General features: G+C 50.3%; 1 long non-coding RNA gene across 3 annotated transcripts; it reads right to left on the bottom strand.

Annotated features, from left to right (window-relative positions):
- Positions 1 to 1,379: 1,379 nt before the first annotated feature.
- Positions 1,380 to 4,102, bottom strand: LOC138107471 (uncharacterized). Of its 3 annotated transcripts, XR_011149523.1 has the most exons (6): positions 4,067 to 4,102; positions 3,898 to 3,972; positions 3,644 to 3,723; positions 3,001 to 3,041; positions 2,464 to 2,896; positions 1,380 to 1,716 (listed from the first exon to the last, which is right to left on the bottom strand). It is a non-coding gene; the product is annotated as an uncharacterized lncRNA (long non-coding RNA). The 3 variants fall into 3 exon arrangements; XR_011149524.1 differs by lacking the exons at positions 3,644 to 3,723; positions 3,898 to 3,972; positions 4,067 to 4,102 and adding an exon at positions 3,126 to 3,447; XR_011149525.1 differs by lacking the exons at positions 2,464 to 2,896; positions 3,001 to 3,041; positions 3,644 to 3,723; positions 3,898 to 3,972; positions 4,067 to 4,102 and adding exons at positions 1,822 to 1,952; positions 2,360 to 2,451.
- Between the last annotated feature and the right edge of the window lie 15,744 nt (positions 4,103 to 19,846).

Below are 19,846 nucleotides of genomic sequence, written 5' to 3'. Positions count from 1 at the left end.
CATAAGTATGCATGTGACTTTTGAGATTTGATATACGAGACTTGTTGAGCTTTTGACGGGGTACCCTTCCTTCTCGGACCGGGGTAACGGAGCAGAGGAGGCTGCTGTTCTGCTAAGTTCTTTATTTCATAGTCTCATAGTTTTCTTGAAGGCAGAGTTCAGAGGGGGCTACATGACAAAGCCAAGCAGCAACAGCAGGCAAAAACAGCCTCTTCTATATGTTCTATATGCTCCATATACTCTATATGCTTTATATACTATACACACTATACTTGATGCACTCTATACAATGTACTATACACTCTATATTTTTTCTTACAGAAGTGTGGATTATATTTGTTAACTGACCAATAAGATTAATACACGATTCTAGTTTCTCTTAACCTATCCTGGCCTGATTCTAACAGTCGTAAGCCTTACACAAGTACTACATAGGTATTACACAGATTTGCGTATGCAGTTTCTATCGGCTCTTATTGTTTATGTGAACAGTCTATCTAAAAAATATGAACAGTGTAATTCTATCTATATTTTGTCTAAAGTAAAGAATTCTGTGAAAAGGTAACACTGCTGCAGCAAGAACTGTGTTTAAGGTCTCTGCTGCAGCTTTTTAATGTTTAAGGCACTTAGCATATATTTCTACTGAAGTTAAAAATCTATGTTTCTATTTCACTTTGGTGTGGCTTCATGTATCTCAGCCTGTCCAAAGGTTTAAATTCAATCCCCGTGCTTTGGCTTCCCTCTGGGCCTGAGTCCAGAGGAGCTTTTGCTCCGACAGAGACTAAATCTCTCGCCGGTTTTAGAGTACTGCATTGAAAGTCTGTGCGCTTTCTCTTCTTTCCCTGTTCTGAGCGAGTTCTTTGGAACTTCTTTCTTCATTGAATTTTTTTATTTACACTTCAGCAAAATGTGGAAATAACATATACAAACACAAGTACGAATACAATCCATATACATGCTGGCAAAAGTCCAATTTACACACGGAGCAATACATGGAAATTCAGTGGCAAACACCAATACAGAACAATACAGGGCAATGCAAGCCAAATACATATCAATACAATAAAACAATGCTACTGTTTCTGGAAAGTTTATTACATTTTCTTTTATTGTTATAAGAAACCCAAAACAGCAACATGTAGAGAACATAACAGTCATCCACCACCCACACCTCCTTTAGCTTACACACAAACCCACCCTTGCTCTCATCTTGACCGCTCCACTAACCCTCGGCGCTCTATGGGAATGTGGTTCCCAGGAGCCTCCAAATCATCCTCCCTCACAAAACCCCATCGCCGGCACGGTCCGCACCCAAACCTTGGTGATGAACGTCGCCTCGCAGACCGGCCAGGACCGAAGGAAAAAGAACCTGGGGGGGGGGGGGGAACAAACCTGGCTGGGGTTTTTTTAATTCAAAATTTAAAAATGTGTTGAAAAACCTGAAAGGCAAAAATCTCACATACAACATTAGAACCCATCAACACACATGCTCTCACAGGCAGACAGAAGTAGAAAGACAGACAACTCTCACAGACACACACAGTCACACACTCTTCAGCTTCCTGCTTCCTTTGTTCTGCAGCCCTTACTCAAAAAACTCTACGGATGAAGATGCTTCAGCACATCTTCCAGCTGCTGCTCCTCGACATCAAACGGTAGATTCTGGGAAAATTGGTAGCATCAGTGACCACAGAGATCCAAAGCCACCTCAGGGACCTGAGAGACAACATGAGGCAGTCAGTGAGGGGCCGAAGGCTAGGAGTTATCTCCACGCTAGGCCCATAAATTTTCTACCCAAAACCCCATAGAAAAGATATGAACCTTTAAGTTTTATTACTGTTCTTCTTAACCATTACCCTGCCAGGGCAGGGCAGCTCCAACTGCAAAGAGCACATGGACAAGGTGGTGCGCCGAATATAAGCAAAGACGACACGACGGCTTGAGATAACCCTCTGGAAGATTAATTCTTGAGCCTGATATGCTTTAAGGCAACAAAACCTACAGAACTACCGCGGTCACGTGAGGAGGGTCTAATATGCTCCATATAAAAGTCTAAGGGAATAGGATGTGAACAGAAGGCACTACCAAAAGTGAGAAGGAAGATGGATGAGAACATCTCCTGCACTTCCTCTGGTCTCAAAAAGTAAAAATGTAAAGATGCTGGAATAAGCCCAATCTGGGAAAGTACACAAGGAGAGACCCCCCCCCCCCCCTGCTGCCAATACGGCCCAGAACAATGCCAATAAAGCATCAAGACATAACAAAGCCCTAGGACACAGAAGAGGGTGGACACAAACTACACAACATAGACACAAACTACGTAACACAGAGAGAAGTTAAAACTGCCCAGCAGTTTCACCTGATGGACCCAAGATTCCTGCTGCAAGATGAGCCAGAAAGTGATGATGCCAAAGGAAAGACGGCTCTATGGCAATAGCACGTGACCGTGAAACAACTCCTTACGAGAAGTTAGTGCCAAAGCTGTTAAGAGGATGCTCAAGAAGTTCAGTAGGCCTAGAGAAAGAGGTGATGACTGCTGGGCAACCGCTCCGGACCCAAAGGCAGGCTCCTCAGGCAAAAAGATCTGCAATGACATCAAGACTCAAAGCACAAAGCTTGCAAAAACATGGGTATGGAACTGCTCTGCCCGGCAAAGGGTCAGGTGATGCTAAGGAGAAACCCTCTCCCTTTACTTCCAAGGGGCCCATCCCACTACAGCCCTCTCCTCTAAGCTAACTTCAGATTGCCTCCTGTGATTCCAAAGGTTTTTCCCTTCTCCCAACCACAAGTCCCAACACTTAGCTTTCAGAGATGAGAGGAAAAAATCCATCCTCGACAGAAAAGAACACATGGGCGCTGTGGACATCAGTACGGTCCCTGTAGTCTGCTTTGGAGGCTGCAAAAATTCAGAAAGAAACTTCAGACTGCGATGAGACGTCCCAAAAATGACCCCTTCTGCAACGCCCCCCTCCCTCATAACTGCAAAGGCTAATCGCTTACCGGCCGTTTCCAAACTTCGGCTCCACACTGGCTCAGGGTACCTAAGACGACAAAACAGAAAACATGACTATCACCCTCCAGAAGATTAATCCCCAGGGCTCCTCTACACTGCTGCCCTGGCGCACCTCAAATCTTCATCCGACTCTGGAGGGGGCCTGGACAATACCCGCAAAGTGAAAAGGTACATGCTTGGCACCTCAAAGGACTAAGGCAAAAGACCTGTGACATGAGATGCACAAAAGACAAAGAACGCACAATAGACACGTGACATGTACCGGGACTGCTCTGCCCTGCGCACCTCGGCACTGTGATCAAAAGCAAGACTTAAGCTTTATGGGGCCTAAGGGATACCCCTTCTTGGGTATCCCCACCTCCAAATCTGACTCAAAAATATCTCCGGTGAGTGCCAACTCGACACCCCGCTTTCACCCCTACTGTGGGTCACAGGTCTCGACTTATCTCTTGGATATCTGGGGATGTCAATCTGCCTCCGGTGCAAAAGGCGGCCACCTCACCATGCAGGCAGCTGGTGCCTTCACCAGGCTGGTTATCTCTTAGTCAGCCACAATAAACAAAACCAAACAAACATCAGTGCATGAGCTTAGTGGCACCTCAGCCAAAACCCATCAATTCTGCCACTCACCGTCTCCTAAAAAGGCTGGAGTCCTCGGGCCGCACGCTCTGGCCGCGCTCCAAGGCCAACACCATCGTTGTAGGGTATAGCTGAGTTGAGTGGAGACGAGGTGATGTAGCATTGCTAAAACTTGAGCAGACCCGCGCTCCCCCTCCCTCCCTCCCCAACGTATTGCAACTCCTCAGCCATTGCCAAAGGCAACTTGGAGGGTACCCTCACATGGAAAAGGTAAAGGCTTCGTCACAGAGTCCCATGATACTCACAGAGTACTAACGAGGGCAGCGAGACAGGTCCGTCGGCCAGTCGGTGAGGAGTACGGCATAAGACGGTGGGACGGCCTGAAACACACAAATGACAATGGATGCTTAGAGCTGTACCAGAACTTGGCACCCAAGGAATACCAAGTGGTTCTTTCCACCAATGACTTCTTACATCATTCACTTGACCTTGACTGCTGAGATCTGGCTTTACCTCCTAAGAACAAAGACAAAGAACAATCCTGTAACACAGCCACCATTTATGTTCGCCCTGCAAAGACAAACAGTGACCGACCTTCCTGTGGGAACCCCGTCACCCGGTATAGGGCGCTCTGGCACAGATTTAATCTGTCTGCATCTGCAAGAAAGTGATGACAAAAGTCAAAGGGCTGCATGAGAACTTCACAGCTCCAGCCATCTTGTGACAATCTAGAAATATCAACTAGAGGACAAACTGCACCCTACATTACAAATTTCAAGTCCCCAAGCCTTGTTCTATTACACCGATATGCCAGAGTATGCTGCAGGGCAGAGCAGCTCTGGGCCAAACCCATGCAGGCACCCATGACAGAGGAGATGACAAACGAGAGGATACAACAAGGAGAGAGAACTCAGGGTGGAAAGCATGACTGCAAGCACATCAAAGGGCTAAGGCAAAAGACCTGTGACACAGGACACCCAAAAGACATGGCATGCACTATAGACAAGTGACACAACATGCACTCGGATTGCTCTGCCCTGCGCACCTCAGCATTGTCATCAAATGCGAGACTTTCACTTTATGCGGGCTAAGGGGCCCCTTCTTGGACCTCCCCATCTCCAAAGCTGACGCAAAAATCCCTCCCGGCGAGGCCCGACTCGATACTCCGCTTTCATCCCCTTGACTTATCTCTCAGACGTCCTGAGATGTGAATCCACCTGGGACGCAAAAGAAGACCGCCTCACCATCCTGGAAGCTCCTACCATCGCCGGGCTTTTGTCTTTTAGACGGCTACAATAAAGAAAACCAAACATCAGTACACGAACTTCGTGGCACATTGGCCAAGCCCCCAACAGTTCCACTACTCACCGTCTCCTAAGAAGGCCGGGGTCCTTGGGCCCCACGCTTTGGCCGCGCCCCGAGGCCGATACCGTCATCGCAGGGTATACCTGAGTTAAGAGGAGAGGAGGTGATGCGGGACTGCTGAAACTTGAGCGGACCCCCGCTCCCCCCCCCCCCCCCACCCCGACTTGCCGCAACTCCTCGGCCGTCGCCAAAGGCTACCCGGACGGTACCTTCACATGGAAAAGGTAAAGGCTTCATCGCAGGGTCCCATGATACTTGCGGAGGACTCAGGAGGGCGGCAAGACAAGTCTGTCAGCCAGTCGGGGAGGAGTTTGGTGTAATACAAGGGGACTACCTGAAACACACAAATGACAATGGATGCTTAGAGCTGTACCAGAACTTGGCACCCAAGGAATACCAAGTGGTTCTTTCCACCAGTGACTTCTTACCTCATTCACTTGACCTTGACTGCTAAGATCTGGCTTTACCTCCTAAGAACAAAGACAAAGAACAATCCTGTAACACAGCCACCATTTATGTTTGCCCTGCAAAGACAAACAGTGACCGACCTTCATGTGGGAACCCCCTCACACGGTATGGGGCGCTCTGCCGCAGATTTAATCCGTCTGCATCTGCAAGAAAGTGATGACAAAAGTCAAAGAGCTGCATGAGAACTTCACAGCTCCAGCCATCCTGTATGAGTCTAGGAATACCATCTTGAGGCCAAGCTACAACCTACACCACAAATTCCACATCCCCAGGCCTTGTCCTATTACACCCATACTCCACAGTATGCTGCAGGGCAGAGCAGCTCTGGGCCAAACCCACTCAGGCACCCGTGACACAGAAGATGACAAACAAGGGGACACAACAAGGAGAGAAAACTCTACGCTAGATGATCACAAGGACCGAGCAAATGAGGAATGAGATGACCACGGCGAGACCGACGGTGAGCCAACGAGGCTGCAAGAACCCTGGCAGAAGAGGATGATAACAGAAGGGCTTATTCCAAGAACCGCAAAGATGGATGCCCGAGAATTGGACGGGTGGAATCCTCTAGCTAGCTTCACATTCTTACAAGCCTTCATCCTCTATAATGGATCATTGCAGTGCACAGCTGACAATGCAGCTCAGAACAAGACCTGAAAAGACACCCGACTCAACGTCGCTGAAGAGAGACATGATCCTGATGCACCTCCAAGCTCATGAGTCAAAGGATCAATGGTATCGGCACCACACTGAGGAACACCAAGAACAGAGATGCTAAGAATAATGCCCAGAGTTTGCAATAAGCATCTCAAAGGGCTAAGGCAAAAGACCTGTGACATGAGATGCACAAAAGACAGAACGCACAATAGACAGGTGACATGTACCAGGCCTGCTCTGCCCTGCACACCTCGGCACTGTGATCAAAAGCAAGACTTAAGCTTTATGGGGCCTAAGGGATACCCCTTCTTGGGTATCCCCACCTCCAAATCTGACTCAAAAATACCTCCTGGTGAGTCCCAACTCAACACCCCGCTTTCACCCCTACTGTGGGTCACAGGTCTCGACTTATCTCTTGGATGTCTGGGGATGTCAATCTGCCTCGGGTGCAAAAGACAGCTGCATCACCATGCGGGAAGCTCGTGCCTTCACCAGGCTGGTTCTCTTTTAGTCAGCTACAATAAAGAAAACCAGACAAACATCAGTGCATGAACTTAGCGGCACCTCAGCCAAAACCTGTCAATTCTGCCACTCACCGTCTCCTAAAAAGGCTGGCCTCCTCAGGCCGCACGCTTTGGCCACGCTCTGAGGCCAACGCCATCGTCATCGTCACAGAGTATACCTGGGTTAAGAGGAGACGAGGTGATGCGGCATTGCCGAAACTTGAGTGGGCCCTTGCTCCTCCCTCCCTCCGCAACTCACTGCAACTACCCGGCCGTTGCCGAAGGCAACCTGGACGGCACGTTCAAATGGAAAAGGTAAAGGCTTCGTCACGGAGTCCTGTAATACTTCCGGCGGGCTAACGACAGCGGCGAGCCAGGTCCATCAGCCACTTGGCAAGGAGTTTCACCATAATACATGGGGACTGCCTAAAGCATACAAATGATAATGGATGCTTAAAGCTTAGAGTGACAGAACTTGGCATCGAAACAATAACAACCGGTTCAGTACACCGGTCACCACTTACCTCACTAACTTGACTTTAACTGCTGAGATCTGGCATTACCTCCTAAAAACAAAGACGAAGAACGATGCTGTAACACAGCCACCAATTACACTTGCCCCGCAAACAAACGGTGACTGACCTTCCTGCAGGAAACCCCCTCACCTGGTATGGGGCGCTCTGCCACAGATTTAATCTGTCTGCATCTGCAAGAAAGTGATGACAAAAGTCAAAGGGCTGCATGAGAACTTCACAGCTCCAGCCATCTTGTGACAACCTAGGAATATCATCTAGAGGCCAGACTACACCATACATTACGGATTTAAAGGCCTTGGGCCTTGATCTATTACATCGATATGCCAGGGTATGCAGCAGGGCAGAGCAGCTCTGGGCCAAACCCATGCAGGCACCCGTGACACAGGAGACGACAAAAGAGGGGATGCAATGAGGAGAGAGAACTCTCAGCAAAAAGCACGACTGCAAGCACATCAAAGGGCTAAGGCAAAAGACCTGTGACACAAGATGCCCAAAAGACACGGCATGCACAATAGACAAGTGACACAACATGCACTCGGATTGCTCTGCCCTGCGCACCTCAGCATTGCGATCAAATGTGAGGCTTTCCCATTATGCGGGCTAAGGGGCCCCTTCTTGGACCTCCCCATCTCCAAAGCTGACTCAAACTCCCTCCCAGCAAGCCCCAACCCGACACCCCGCTTTCATTCCCTCCGTGGGTCATATCCCTCAACTTATCTCTCGGACATCTGGGGATGTGAATCTTCCTGGGGCGCAAAAGAAGGCGGCCTCTTGCAGGCCCAGAAGCTTCTGCCATTGCCAGGCTGCTGTCTCTCAGCTACAATAGAGACAAACAAACATCAGTATATGAGCTTAGTGGCATGTCAGCCAAAACCCATCAATTCCACTACTCACCGTCTCCTAAGAAGGCCAGGGTCCTCGGGCCACACGCTCTGGCCGCGCTCCAAGGCCGACGCCATCATCGCAGGGTATACCTGGGTTGAGGGGAGACGAGGTTATGCAGCATTGCTGAAACCTGAGTGGACCCTTGTTCCTCCTCCCTCCCCGACATGCTGCAACTCCTCGGCCGTTGCTGAAGGCTACCCAGACGGTACCTTCACATGGAAAAGGTAAAGGCTTCATCGCAGAGTCCCATGATACTTGCAGAGGACTCACGAGGGCAGCGAGCCAGGTCCATCAGCCAGTCGGTGAGGGGTTTCAGTGTAATACAAGGGGACCGCCTGAAACACACAAATGACAATGGATGCTTAGAGCTGTACCAGAACTTGGCACCCAAGGAATACCAAGTGGTTCTTTCCACCAGTAACTTCTTACCTCATTCACTTGACCTTGACTGATGAGATCTGGCTTTACCTCCTAAGAACAAAGACAAAGAACGATCCTGTAACAAAGCCACCAGTAACACTTGCTGAGGAAACACAAACAGTGACCGACCTTCCTGTGGGAACCCCGTCACCCGGTATAGGGCGCTCTGGCACAGATTTAATCTGTCTGCATCTGCAAGAAAGTGATGACAAAAGTCAAAGGGCTGCATGAGAACTTCACAGCTCCAGCCATCTTGTGACAATCTAGAAATATCAACTAGAGGACAAACTGCACCCTACATTACAAATTTCAAGTCCCCAAGCCTTGTTCTATTACACCGATATGCCAGAGTATGCTGCAGGGCAGAGCAGCTCTGGGCCAAACCCATGCAGGCACCCATGACAGAGGAGATGACAAACGAGAGGATACAACAAGGAGAGAGAACTCAGGGTGGAAAGCATGACTGCAAGCACATCAAAGGGCTAAGGCAAAAGACCTGTGACACAGGACACCCAAAAGACATGGCATGCACTATAGACAAGTGACACAACATGCACTCGGATTGCTCTGCCCTGCGCACCTCAGCATTGTCATCAAATGCGAGACTTTCACTTTATGCGGGCTAAGGCGCCCCTTCTTGGGTATCCCCATCGCCAAAGCTGACGCAAAAATCCCTCCCGGCGAGGCCCGACTCGATACTCCGCTTTCATCCCCTTGACTTATCTCTCTGACGTCCTGAGATGTGAATCCACCTGGGACGCAAAAGAAGACCGCCTCACCATCCTGGAAGCTCCTACCATCGCCGGGCTTTTGTCTTTTAGATGGCTACAATAAAGAAAACCAAACATCAGTACACGAACTTCGTGGCACATTGGCCAAGCCCCCAACAGTTCCACTACTCACCGTCTCCTAAGAAGGCTGGGGTATTGGGCCCCACGCTTTGGCCGCGCCCCGAGGCCGATACCGCCATCGCAGGGTACACCTGAGTTAAGAGGAGAGGAGGTGATGCGGGACTGCTGAAACTTGAGCGGACCCTCGCTCCCCCCCCCCCCACCCCGACTTGCCGCAACTCCTCGGCCGTCGCCAAAGGCTACCGGGATGGTACCTTCACATGGAAAAGGTAAAGGCTTCATCGCAGAGTCCCGTGATACTTGCGGAGGACTCAGGAGGGTGGCAAGACAAGTCTGTCAGCCAGTCGGCGAGGAGTTTGGTGTAATACAAGGGGACTACCTGAAACACACAAATGACAATGGATGCTTAGAGCTGTACCAGAACTTGGCACCCAAGGCATAACAAGTGGTTCTTTCCACCAGTGACTTCTTACCTCATTCACTTGACCTTGACTGCTAAGATCTGGCTTTACCTCCTAAGAACAAAGACAAAGAACAAGCCTATAACACAGCCACCATTTATGTTTGCCCTGCAAAGACAAACAGTGACCGACCTTCATGTGGGAACCCCCTCACACGGTATGGGGCGCCCTGCCGCAGATTTAATCCGTCTGCATCTGAAGAAAGTGATGACAAAAGTCAAAGTGCTGCATGAGAACTTCACAGCTCCAGCCATCCTGTATGAGTCTAGGAATACCATCTTGAGGCCAAGCTACAACCTACACCACAAATTCCACATCCCCAGGCCTTGTCCTATTACACCCATACTCCACAGTATGCTGCAGGGCAGAGCAGCTCTGGGCCAGACCCACTCAGGCACCCGTGACACAGAAGATGACAAACAAGGGGACACAACAAGGAGAGAAAACTCTAGGCTAGATGATCACAAGGACCGAGCAAATGAGGAATGAGATGACCACGGCGAGACCGACGGTGAGCCAACGAGGCTGCAAGAACCCTGGCAGAGGAGGATGATAACAGAAGGGCTTATTCCAAGAACCGTAAAGATGGATGCCCGAGAATTGGACGGGTGGAACCCTCTAGCTAGCTTCACATTCTTACAAGCCTTCATCCTGTATAATGGATCATTGCAGTGCACAGCTGACAATGCAGCTCAGAACAAGACCTGAAAAGACACCCGACTCAACGTCGCTGAAGAGAGACGCGATCCTGATGCACCTCCAAGCTCACGAGTCAAAGGATCAATGGTATCGGCACCACACTGAGGAACACCAAGAACAGAGATGCTAAGAATAATGCCCAGCATTTGCGATAAGCATCTCAAAGGGCTAAGGCAGAAGACCTGTGACATGAGATGCACAAAAGACAGAACGCACAATAGACAGGTGACACATACCGGGACTGCTCTGCCCTGCGCACCTCGGCACTGTGATCAAAAGATAGACTTAAGCTTTATGGGGCCTAAGGGATACCCCTTCTTGGGTATCCCCACCTCCAAATCTGACTCAAAAATACCTCCTGGTGAGTCCCAACTCAACACCCCGCTTTCACCCCTACTGTGGGTCACAGGTCTCAACTTATCTCTTGGATGTCTGGGGATGTCAATCTGCCTCGGGTGCAAAAGAAGGCTGCATCACCATGCGGGAAGCTCGTGCCTTCACCGGGCTGGTTCTCTCTTAGTCAGCTACAATAAAGAAAACCAGACAAACATCAGTGCATGAACTTAGTGGCACCTCAGCCAAAACCTGTCAATTCTGCCACTCACCGTCTCCTAAAAAGGCTGGCCTCCTCAGGCCGCACGCTTTGGCCACGCTCTGAGGCCAACGCCATCGTCATCGTCACAGGGTATACCTGGGTTAAGAGGAGACGAGGTGATGCGGCATTGCCGAAACTTGAGTGGGCCCTCGCTCCTCCCTCCCTCCGCAACTCACTGCAACTACCCGGCCGTTGCCGAAGGCAACCTGGACGGCATGTTCAAATGGAAAAGGTAAAGGCTTTGTCACAGAGTCCTGTAATACTTCCGGCGGGCTAACGACAGCGGCGAGCCAGGTCCATCAGCCAGTTGGCAAGGAGTTTCACCATAATACATGGGGACTGCCTAAAGCACACAAATGACAATGGATGCTTAAAGCTTAGAGTGACAGAACTTGGCATCGAAACAATAACAACCGGTTCAGTACACTCACCACTTACCTCACTAACTTGACTTTGACTGCTGAGATCTGGCATTACCTCCTAAAAACAAAGACGAAGAACGATGCTGTAACACAGCCACCAATTACACTTGCCCCGCAAACAAACGGTGACTGACCTTCCTGCAGGAAACCCCCTCACCTGGTATGGGGCGCTCTGCCATGGATTAATCTGCCTGCATCTGCAAGAAAGTGATGACAAAAGTCAAAGGGCTGCATGAGAACTTCACAGCTCCAGCCATCTTGGGACAATCTAGGAATATCATCTAGAGGCCAGACTACACCATACATTACGGATTTAAAGGCCTTGGGCCTTGTTCTATTACACCTATATGCCAGAGTATGCAGCAGGGCAGAGCAGCTCTGGGCCAAACCCATGCAGGCACCCGTGACACAGGAGACGACAAAAGAGGGGATGCAATGAGGAGAGAGAACTCTCAGCAAAAAGCACGACTGCAAGCACATCAAAGGGCTGAGGCAAAAGACCTGTGACACAAGATGCCCAAAAGACACGGCATGCACAATAGACAAGTGACACAACATGCACTCGGATTGCTCTGCCCTGCGCACCTCAGCATTGCAATCAAATGTGAGGCTTTCCCATTATGTGGGCTAAGGGGCCCCTTCTTGGACATCCCCATCTCCAAAGCTGACTCAAACTCCCTCCCAGCAAGCTCCGACCCAACACCCCGCTTTCATTCCCTCCGTGGGTCATATCCCTCAACTTATCTCTCAGACGTCTGGGGATGTGAATCTTTCTGGGGCGCAAAAAAGGCCGCCTCTCGCTGTCCCAGAAGCTGCTGCCATTGCCAGGCTGCTTTCTCTCAGTCAGCTACAATAAAGACAACCAAACATCAGTATATGACCTACGTGGCATGTCAGCCAAAACCCAACAATTCCACTACTCACTGTCTACTAAGAGAGCCTGGGTCCTCAGGCCGCACGCTCTGGCCGCGCTCCAAGGCCGACGACATCATCGCAGGGTATACCGGGGTTGAGTGGAGACGAGGTATACAGCATTGCTGAAACTTGAGTGGACCCTCGTTCCTCCTCCCTCCCTGACATGCTGCAACTCATCGGCCATTGCTGAAGGCTACCAAGACGGTACCTTCACATGGAAAATGTAAAGGCCTCATCGCAGAGTCCCATGATACTTGCAGAGGACTCATGAGGGCAGCGAGCCAGGTCCATCAGCCAGTCGGTGAGGGGTTTCAGTGTAATACAAGGGGACCGCCTGAAACACACAAATGACAATGGATGCTTAGAGCTGTACCAGAACTTGGCACCCAAGGCATAACAAGTGGTTCTTTCCACCAGTGACTTCTTACCTCATTCACTTGACCTTGACTGCTGAGATCTAGCTTCACCGCCTAAGAACAAAGAAAGAATAATGCTGTAACACAGCCACCATTTATGCTTGCCCTGCAAAGACAAACAGTGACCGACCTTCCTGCGGGAACCCCCTCACCCAGTATGGGGCGCTCTGCCATGGATTTAATCCGTCTGCATCTACAAGAAAGCGAAGACAAAAGTCAAAGAGCTGCATGAGAACTTCACAGCTCCAGCCATCCTGTATGAGTCTAGGAATACCATCTTGAGGCCAAGCTACAACCTACACCACAAATTCCACATCCCCAGGCCTTGTCCTATTACACCCATACTCCACAGTATGCTGCAGGGCAGAGCAGCTCTGGGCCAAACCCACTCAGGCACCCGTGACACAGAAGATGACAAACAAGGGGACACAACAAGGAGAGAGAACTCTGGGCTAGACAATCACAAGGACCGAGCAAATGAGAAATGAGATGACCACGGCGAGACCGACGGTGAGCCAACGAGGCTGCAAGAACCCTGGCAGAAGAGGATGATAACAGAAGGGCTTATTCCAAGAACCGTAAAGATGGATGCCCAAGAATTGGACGGGTGGAATCCTCTAGCTAGCTTCACATTCTTAAAAGTCCTCATCCTCTATAATGGATCATTGCAGTGCACAGCTGTCGATGCAGCTCAGAACAAGACCTGAAAAGACACCCGACTCAACGTCGCTGAAGAGAGACGTGATCCTGATGCACCTCCAAGCTCACGAGTCAAAGGATCAATGGTATCGGCAACGCACTGAGGAACACCAAGAACAGAGATGCTAAGAATAATGCCCAGCATTTGCAATAAGCATCTCAAAGGGCTAAGGCAAAAGGCCTGTGACACAAGATGCACAAAAGACAGAGAACGCACAATAGACGTGTGACGTGTACCAGGCCTGCTCTGCCCTGCGCACCTCGGCACTGTGATCAAAAGCAAGGCTTAAGCTTTCTGGGGCCTAAGAGGTCCCTTCTTGGGTATCCCCACCTCCAAATCTGACTCAAAAATACCTCCTGGTGAGTCCCAACTCAACACCCAGCTTTCACTCCCTCTGTGGGACACAGGTCTCGACTTATCGCTTGGATGTCTGAGGATGTCAATCTGCCTCGGGTGCAAAAGAAGGCCACCTCACCATGCAGGAAGCTCATGCCTTCATCGGGCTGGTTATCTCTTGGCAAACTACAATAAACAAAACGAAACAGACATCAGTGCATGAACTTAGCGGCACCTCAGCCAAAACCTGTCAATTCTGCCACTCACCATCTCCTAAAAAGGCTGGGGTCCTCGGGCTGCACGCCTTGGCCAAGCTCCGAGGCCAATGCCATCGCCATTGTCACAGGGTATACTGGGGTTAAGAGGAGACAAGGTGATGTGACACTGCCGAAACTTGAGGGGGCCCTCAATCCTCCCTCCCTCCACAACTCACTGCAACTACTTGGCCGCTGCCGAAGGCTTCCCAGACGGTGCCTTCACATGGAGAAGGTAAAGGCTTCGTTGCGGAGTCCCGTAATGCTTCTGGAGGGCTCACCAGGGCAGCAAGCTGGGTCTGTCGGCCGGTCAGCAAGAGGTTTTGATGTAATACAAGCAGAACATCTAAAACACACAAATGACAATGGATGCTTAGAGCTGTACCAGAACTTGGCACCCAAGGCATAACAAGTGGTTCTTTCCACCAGTGACTTCTTACCTCATTCACTTGACCTTGACTGCTGAGATCTGGCTTTACCTCCTAAGAACAAAGACAAAGAACAATGCTGTAACACAGAAACCATTTACACTTGCTCTGCAAACACAAAAGGTGACGGACCTTAATGCAGGAACCCCCTCACCTGGTATGGGGCGCTCTGCCATGGATTAATCTGCCTGCATCTGCAAGAAAGTGATGACAAAAGTCAAAGTGCTGCATGAGAACTTCACAGCTCCAGCCATCTTGTGACAATCTAGGCATATTATCTAGAGGCAAAAATACACCCTACATTACAGATTTAAAGGCCTTGGGCCTTGTTCTATTACACCTATATGCCAGGGTATGCAGCAGGGCAGAGCAGCTCCAGGCCAAACCCATGCAGGCACCCGTGACACAGGAGATGACAAAAGAGGGGATGCAACGAGGAGAGAGAACTCTCAGCAGAAAGCTCGACTGCAAGCACATTAAAGGGCTGAGGCAAAAGACCTGTGACAAGATGCCCAAAAGACACAGCATGCACAATAGACAAGTGACACATCATGCACTCAGGTTGCTCTGCCCTGCGCACCTCAGCATTGCGATCAAGTGTGAGACTTTTCCATTATGTGGGCTAAGGCACCCCTTCTTGGGTATCCCCATCTCCAAAGATGACTCAAAACTCCCTCCCAGAGAGCCCTGACCCAACGCCCCGCTTTCATTCCCTCCGTGGGTCGCAGCCCCTCAACTTATCTCTCAGACGTCTGGGAATGTGAATCTTCCTGGGGCGCAAAAGAAGGCCACCTCTCGCCATCCCAGAAGCTGCTGCCATTGCCAGGCTGTTGTCTCTCAGTCAGCTACAATAAAGACAACCGAACATCAGTACACGAGCTTAGTGGCACGTCAGCCAAAACGCAACAGTTCCACTACTCACCGACTCCTAAGAGGGCCCCGGTCCTCGGGCCGCACACTCTGGCCGCGCTCCGAGGCCTACGCCATCATCGCAGGGTATGCCTGTCTTGAGTGGAAATGCGGTTATGCAGCATTGCTGAAACTTGAGGGGACGCTCGCTCCTCCTCCCTCCCTGACTTGCCGCAACTCCTTGGCCGTCGCCGAAGGCTACCGGGATGGTACCTTCACATGGAAAAGGTAAAGGCTTCATCGCAGAGTCTCATGATAGTTGCAGAGGACTCACAAGGGCAGCAAGACGGGTCCATCAGCCGGTTGGTGAGGAGTTTCAGCGTAATACAAGGGGAGCGCCTGAAACACACCAATGACAATGGATGCTTAGAGCTGTACCAGAACTTGGCACCCAAGGAATACCAAGTGGTTCTTTCCACCAGTGACTTCTTACCTCGTACACTTGACCTTGACTGCTGAGATCTGGCTTTACCTCCTAAGAACAAAGACAAAGAACAATGCTGTAACACAGAAACCATTTACACTTGCTCTGCAAAGACAAACTGTGACCGACCTTAATGCAGGAACCCCCTCACCTGGTATGGGGCGCTCTGCCATGGATTTAATCCGTCTGCATCTGCAAGAAAGTGATGACAAAAGTCAAAGTGCTGCATGAGAACTTCACAACTCCAACCATCTTGTGACAATCTAGGCATATTATCTAGAGGCAAAAATACACCCTACATTACAGATTTAAAGGCCTTGGGCCTTGTTCTATTACACCTATATGCCAGAGTATGCAGCAGGGCAGAGCAGCTCTGGGCCAAACCCATGCAGGCACCCGTGACACAGGAGAAGACACAAACAAGGGGATGCAACGAGGAGAGGGAACATTCGGCAGAAAGCATGACTGCAAGCACATCAAAGGGCTAAGGCAAAAGACCTGTGACACAAGATGCCCAAAAGACACGGCATGCACAATAAACAAGTGACACATCATGCACTCTGATTGCTCTGCCCTGCGCACCTCAGCATTGCGATCGAGTGTGAGACTTTTCCATTATGTGGGCTAAGGGGCCCCTTCTTGGGTATTCCCATCTCCAAAGCTGACTCAAAACTCCCTCCCAGCAACCCCCACCCGACACCCCGCTTTCATTCCCTCCATGGGTCGCAGCCCTCAACTTATCTCTCGGACATCTAGGGATGTGAATCTTCCTGGGGCGCAAAAGAAGGCCACCTCTCGCCATCCCAGAAGCTGCTGCCATTGCCAGGCTGTTGTCTCTCAGTCAGCTACAATAAAGAAAACCAAACATCGGTACACAGGCTTAGTGGCACATCAGCCAAAACGCAACAATTCCACTACTCACCGACTCCTAAGAGGGCCCGGATCCTCAGGCCACACTTCGAGGCTGGCGCCATCATCGCCGGGTATACCTGGGTTGAGTGGAGACACGGTTATGCGGCATTGCTGAAACTTGAGTGGACCTTTGCTCCTCCTCCCTCCCCGACTTGCCGCAACTCCTCGGCCGTTGCCAAAAGCTACCTGGATGGGTACCTTCACATGGAAAAGGTAAAGGCTTCGTCACAGAGTCCCATACTTGCAGAGGGCGGCAAGACGGGTCTGTCAGCCAGTCGGTGAGGGGTTCAGTGTAATACAAGAGGAGCGCCTGAAACACACAAATGTCAATGGATGCTTAGAGCTGTACCAGAACTTGGCACCCAAGGCATAACAAGTGGTTCTTTCCACCAGTGACTTCTTACCTCGTACACTTGACCTTGACTGCTGAGATCTGGCTTTACCTCCTAAGAACAAAGACAAAGAACAATCCTGTAACACAGCCACCACTTACACTTGCTCTGCAAACACAAACGGTGTCCAACCTTCCTGCGCGAACCCCCTCACCTGGTATGGGGCGCTCTGCCATGGATTTAATCCGTCTGCATCTGCAAGAAAGTGATGACAAAAGTCAAAGTGCTGCATGAGAACTTCACAGCTCCAGCCATCTTGTGTCAATCTCAGAATATCATCTAGAGGCCAAACTACACCCTACATTACAGATTTAAAGGCCTTGGGCCTTGTTTTATTACACCTATATGCCAGAGTATATGCAACAAGGCAGAGCAGCTCTGGGCCAAACCCATGCAGGCACCCGGGACACAGGAGATGACAAACAAGGGGACACAACAAGGAGGGAAAACTCTGGGCTAGATGATCACAAGGACCGAGCAAATGAGGAATGAGATGACCACGGCGAGACCGACGGTGAGCCAACGAGGCTGCACGAACCCTGGATGAAGAGGATGATAAGAGAAGGACTTATTCCAAGAACCGCAAAGATGGATGCCCAAGAATTGGACGGGTGGAATCCTCTAGCTATCTTCACATTCTTAAGAGTCCTCATCCTCTATAATGGATCATTGCAGTGCACAGCTGACAATGCAGCTCAGAACAAGACCTGAAAAGACACCCGACTCAACGTCGCTGAAGAGAGACGTGATCCTGATGCACCTCCAAGCTCACGAGTCAAAGGATCAATGGTATCGGCACCACACTGAGGAACACCAAGAACAGAGATGCTAAGAATAATGGCCAGAGTTTGCAATAAGCATCTCAAAGGGCTAAGGCAAAAGACCTGACACACAAGATGCACAAAAGACAGAGAACGCACAATAGACAAGTGACACATACCGGGACTGCTCTGCCCTGCGCACCTCGGCACTGTGATCAAAAGCAAAACTTTTGCTTTATAGGTCCTAAGGGGTCCCTTCTTCGGTATCCCCACCTCCAAATCTGACTCAAAAATACCTCCTGGTGAGTCCCAACTCAACACCCAGCTTTCACCCCTACTGTGGGTCACAGGTCTCGACTTATCTCTTGGATGTCTGGGGATGTCAATCTGCCTCGGGTGCAAAAGAAGGCCGCATCACCATGCAGGAAGCTCGTGCCTTCACCAGGCTGGTTATCTCTTAGTCAGCTACAATAAAGAAAACCAGACAAACATCAGTGCATGAACTTAGTGGCACCTCAGCCAAAACCTGTCAATTCTGCCACTCACCGTCTCCTAAAAAGGCTGGGATCCTCAGGCCGCACGCTTTGGCCACGCTCTGAGGCCAACACCATCATCGTCACAGGGTATACCTGGGTTAAGAGGAGACGAGGTGATGCGGCATTGCCGAAACTTGAGTGGGCCCTCGCTCCTCCCTCCCTCCGCAACTCACTGCAACTACCCGGCCGTTGCCGAAGGCAACCTGGACGGCACGTTCAAATGGAAAAGGTAAAGGCTTTGTCACAGAGTCCCGTAATACTTCCGGCGGGCTAACGACAGCGGCGAGCCAGGTCCATCAGCCAGTTGGCAAGGAGTTTCACCATAATACATGGGGACTGCCTAAAGCACACAATTGACAATGGATGCTTAAAGCTTAGAGTGACAGAACTTGGCATCGAAACAATAACAACCGGTTCAGTACACCGGTCACCACTTACCTCACTAACTCGACTTTGACTGCTGAGATGTGGCTTTACCTCCTAAAAACAAAGACAAAGAACGATGCTGTAACACAGCCACAAATTACACTTGCCCCACAAACAAACAGTGACTGACCTTCCTGCAGGAAACCCCCTCACCTGGTATGGGGCGCTCTGCCACGGATTTAATCTGTCTGCATCTGCAAGAAAGTGATGACAAAAGTCAAAGGGCTGCATGAGAACTTCACAGCTCCAGCCATCTTGGGACAATCTAGGAATATCATCTAGAGGCCAGACTACACCATACATTACGGATTTAAAGGCCTTGGGCCTTGTTCTATTACACCTATATGCCAGAGTATGCAGCAGGGCAGAGCAGCTCTGGGCCAAACCCATGCAGGCACCCGTGACACAGGAGACGACAAAAGAGGGGATGCAATGAGGAGAGAGAACTCTCAGCGAAAAGCACGACTGCAAGCACATCAAAGGGCTAAGGCAAAAGACCTGTGACACAAGATGCTCAAAAGACACGGCATGCACAATAAACAAGTGACGCAACATGCACTGCGATTGCTCTGCCCTGCGCACCTCAGCATTGCGATCAAATGTGAGGCTTTCCCATTAGGCGGGCTAAGGGGCCCCTTCTTGGGTATTCCCATCTCCAAAGCTGACTCAAAACTCCCTCCCAGCAACCCCCACCCGACACCCCGCTTTCATTCCCTCCATGGGTCGCAGCCCTCAACTTATCTCTCGGACATCTAGGGATGTGAATCTTCCTGGGGCGCAAAAGAAGGCCACCTCTCGCCATCCCAGAAGCTGCTGCCATTGCCAGGCTGTTGTCTCTCAGTCAGCTACAATAAAGAAAACCAAACATCGGTACACAGGCTTAGTGGCACATCAGCCAAAACGCAACAATTCCACTACTCACCGACTCCTAAGAGGGCCCGGATCCTCAGGCCACACTTCGAGGCTGGCGCCATCATCGCCGG

Source organism: Aphelocoma coerulescens, chromosome 3 (genome assembly GCF_041296385.1).
Source record: "Aphelocoma coerulescens isolate FSJ_1873_10779 chromosome 3, UR_Acoe_1.0, whole genome shotgun sequence".
NCBI classification, from domain to species: Eukaryota; Metazoa; Chordata; class Aves; order Passeriformes; family Corvidae; genus Aphelocoma; species Aphelocoma coerulescens.
Note: the sequence above shows the minus strand (reverse complement) of the source record. Positions and strands in the feature narration are given on the sequence as shown.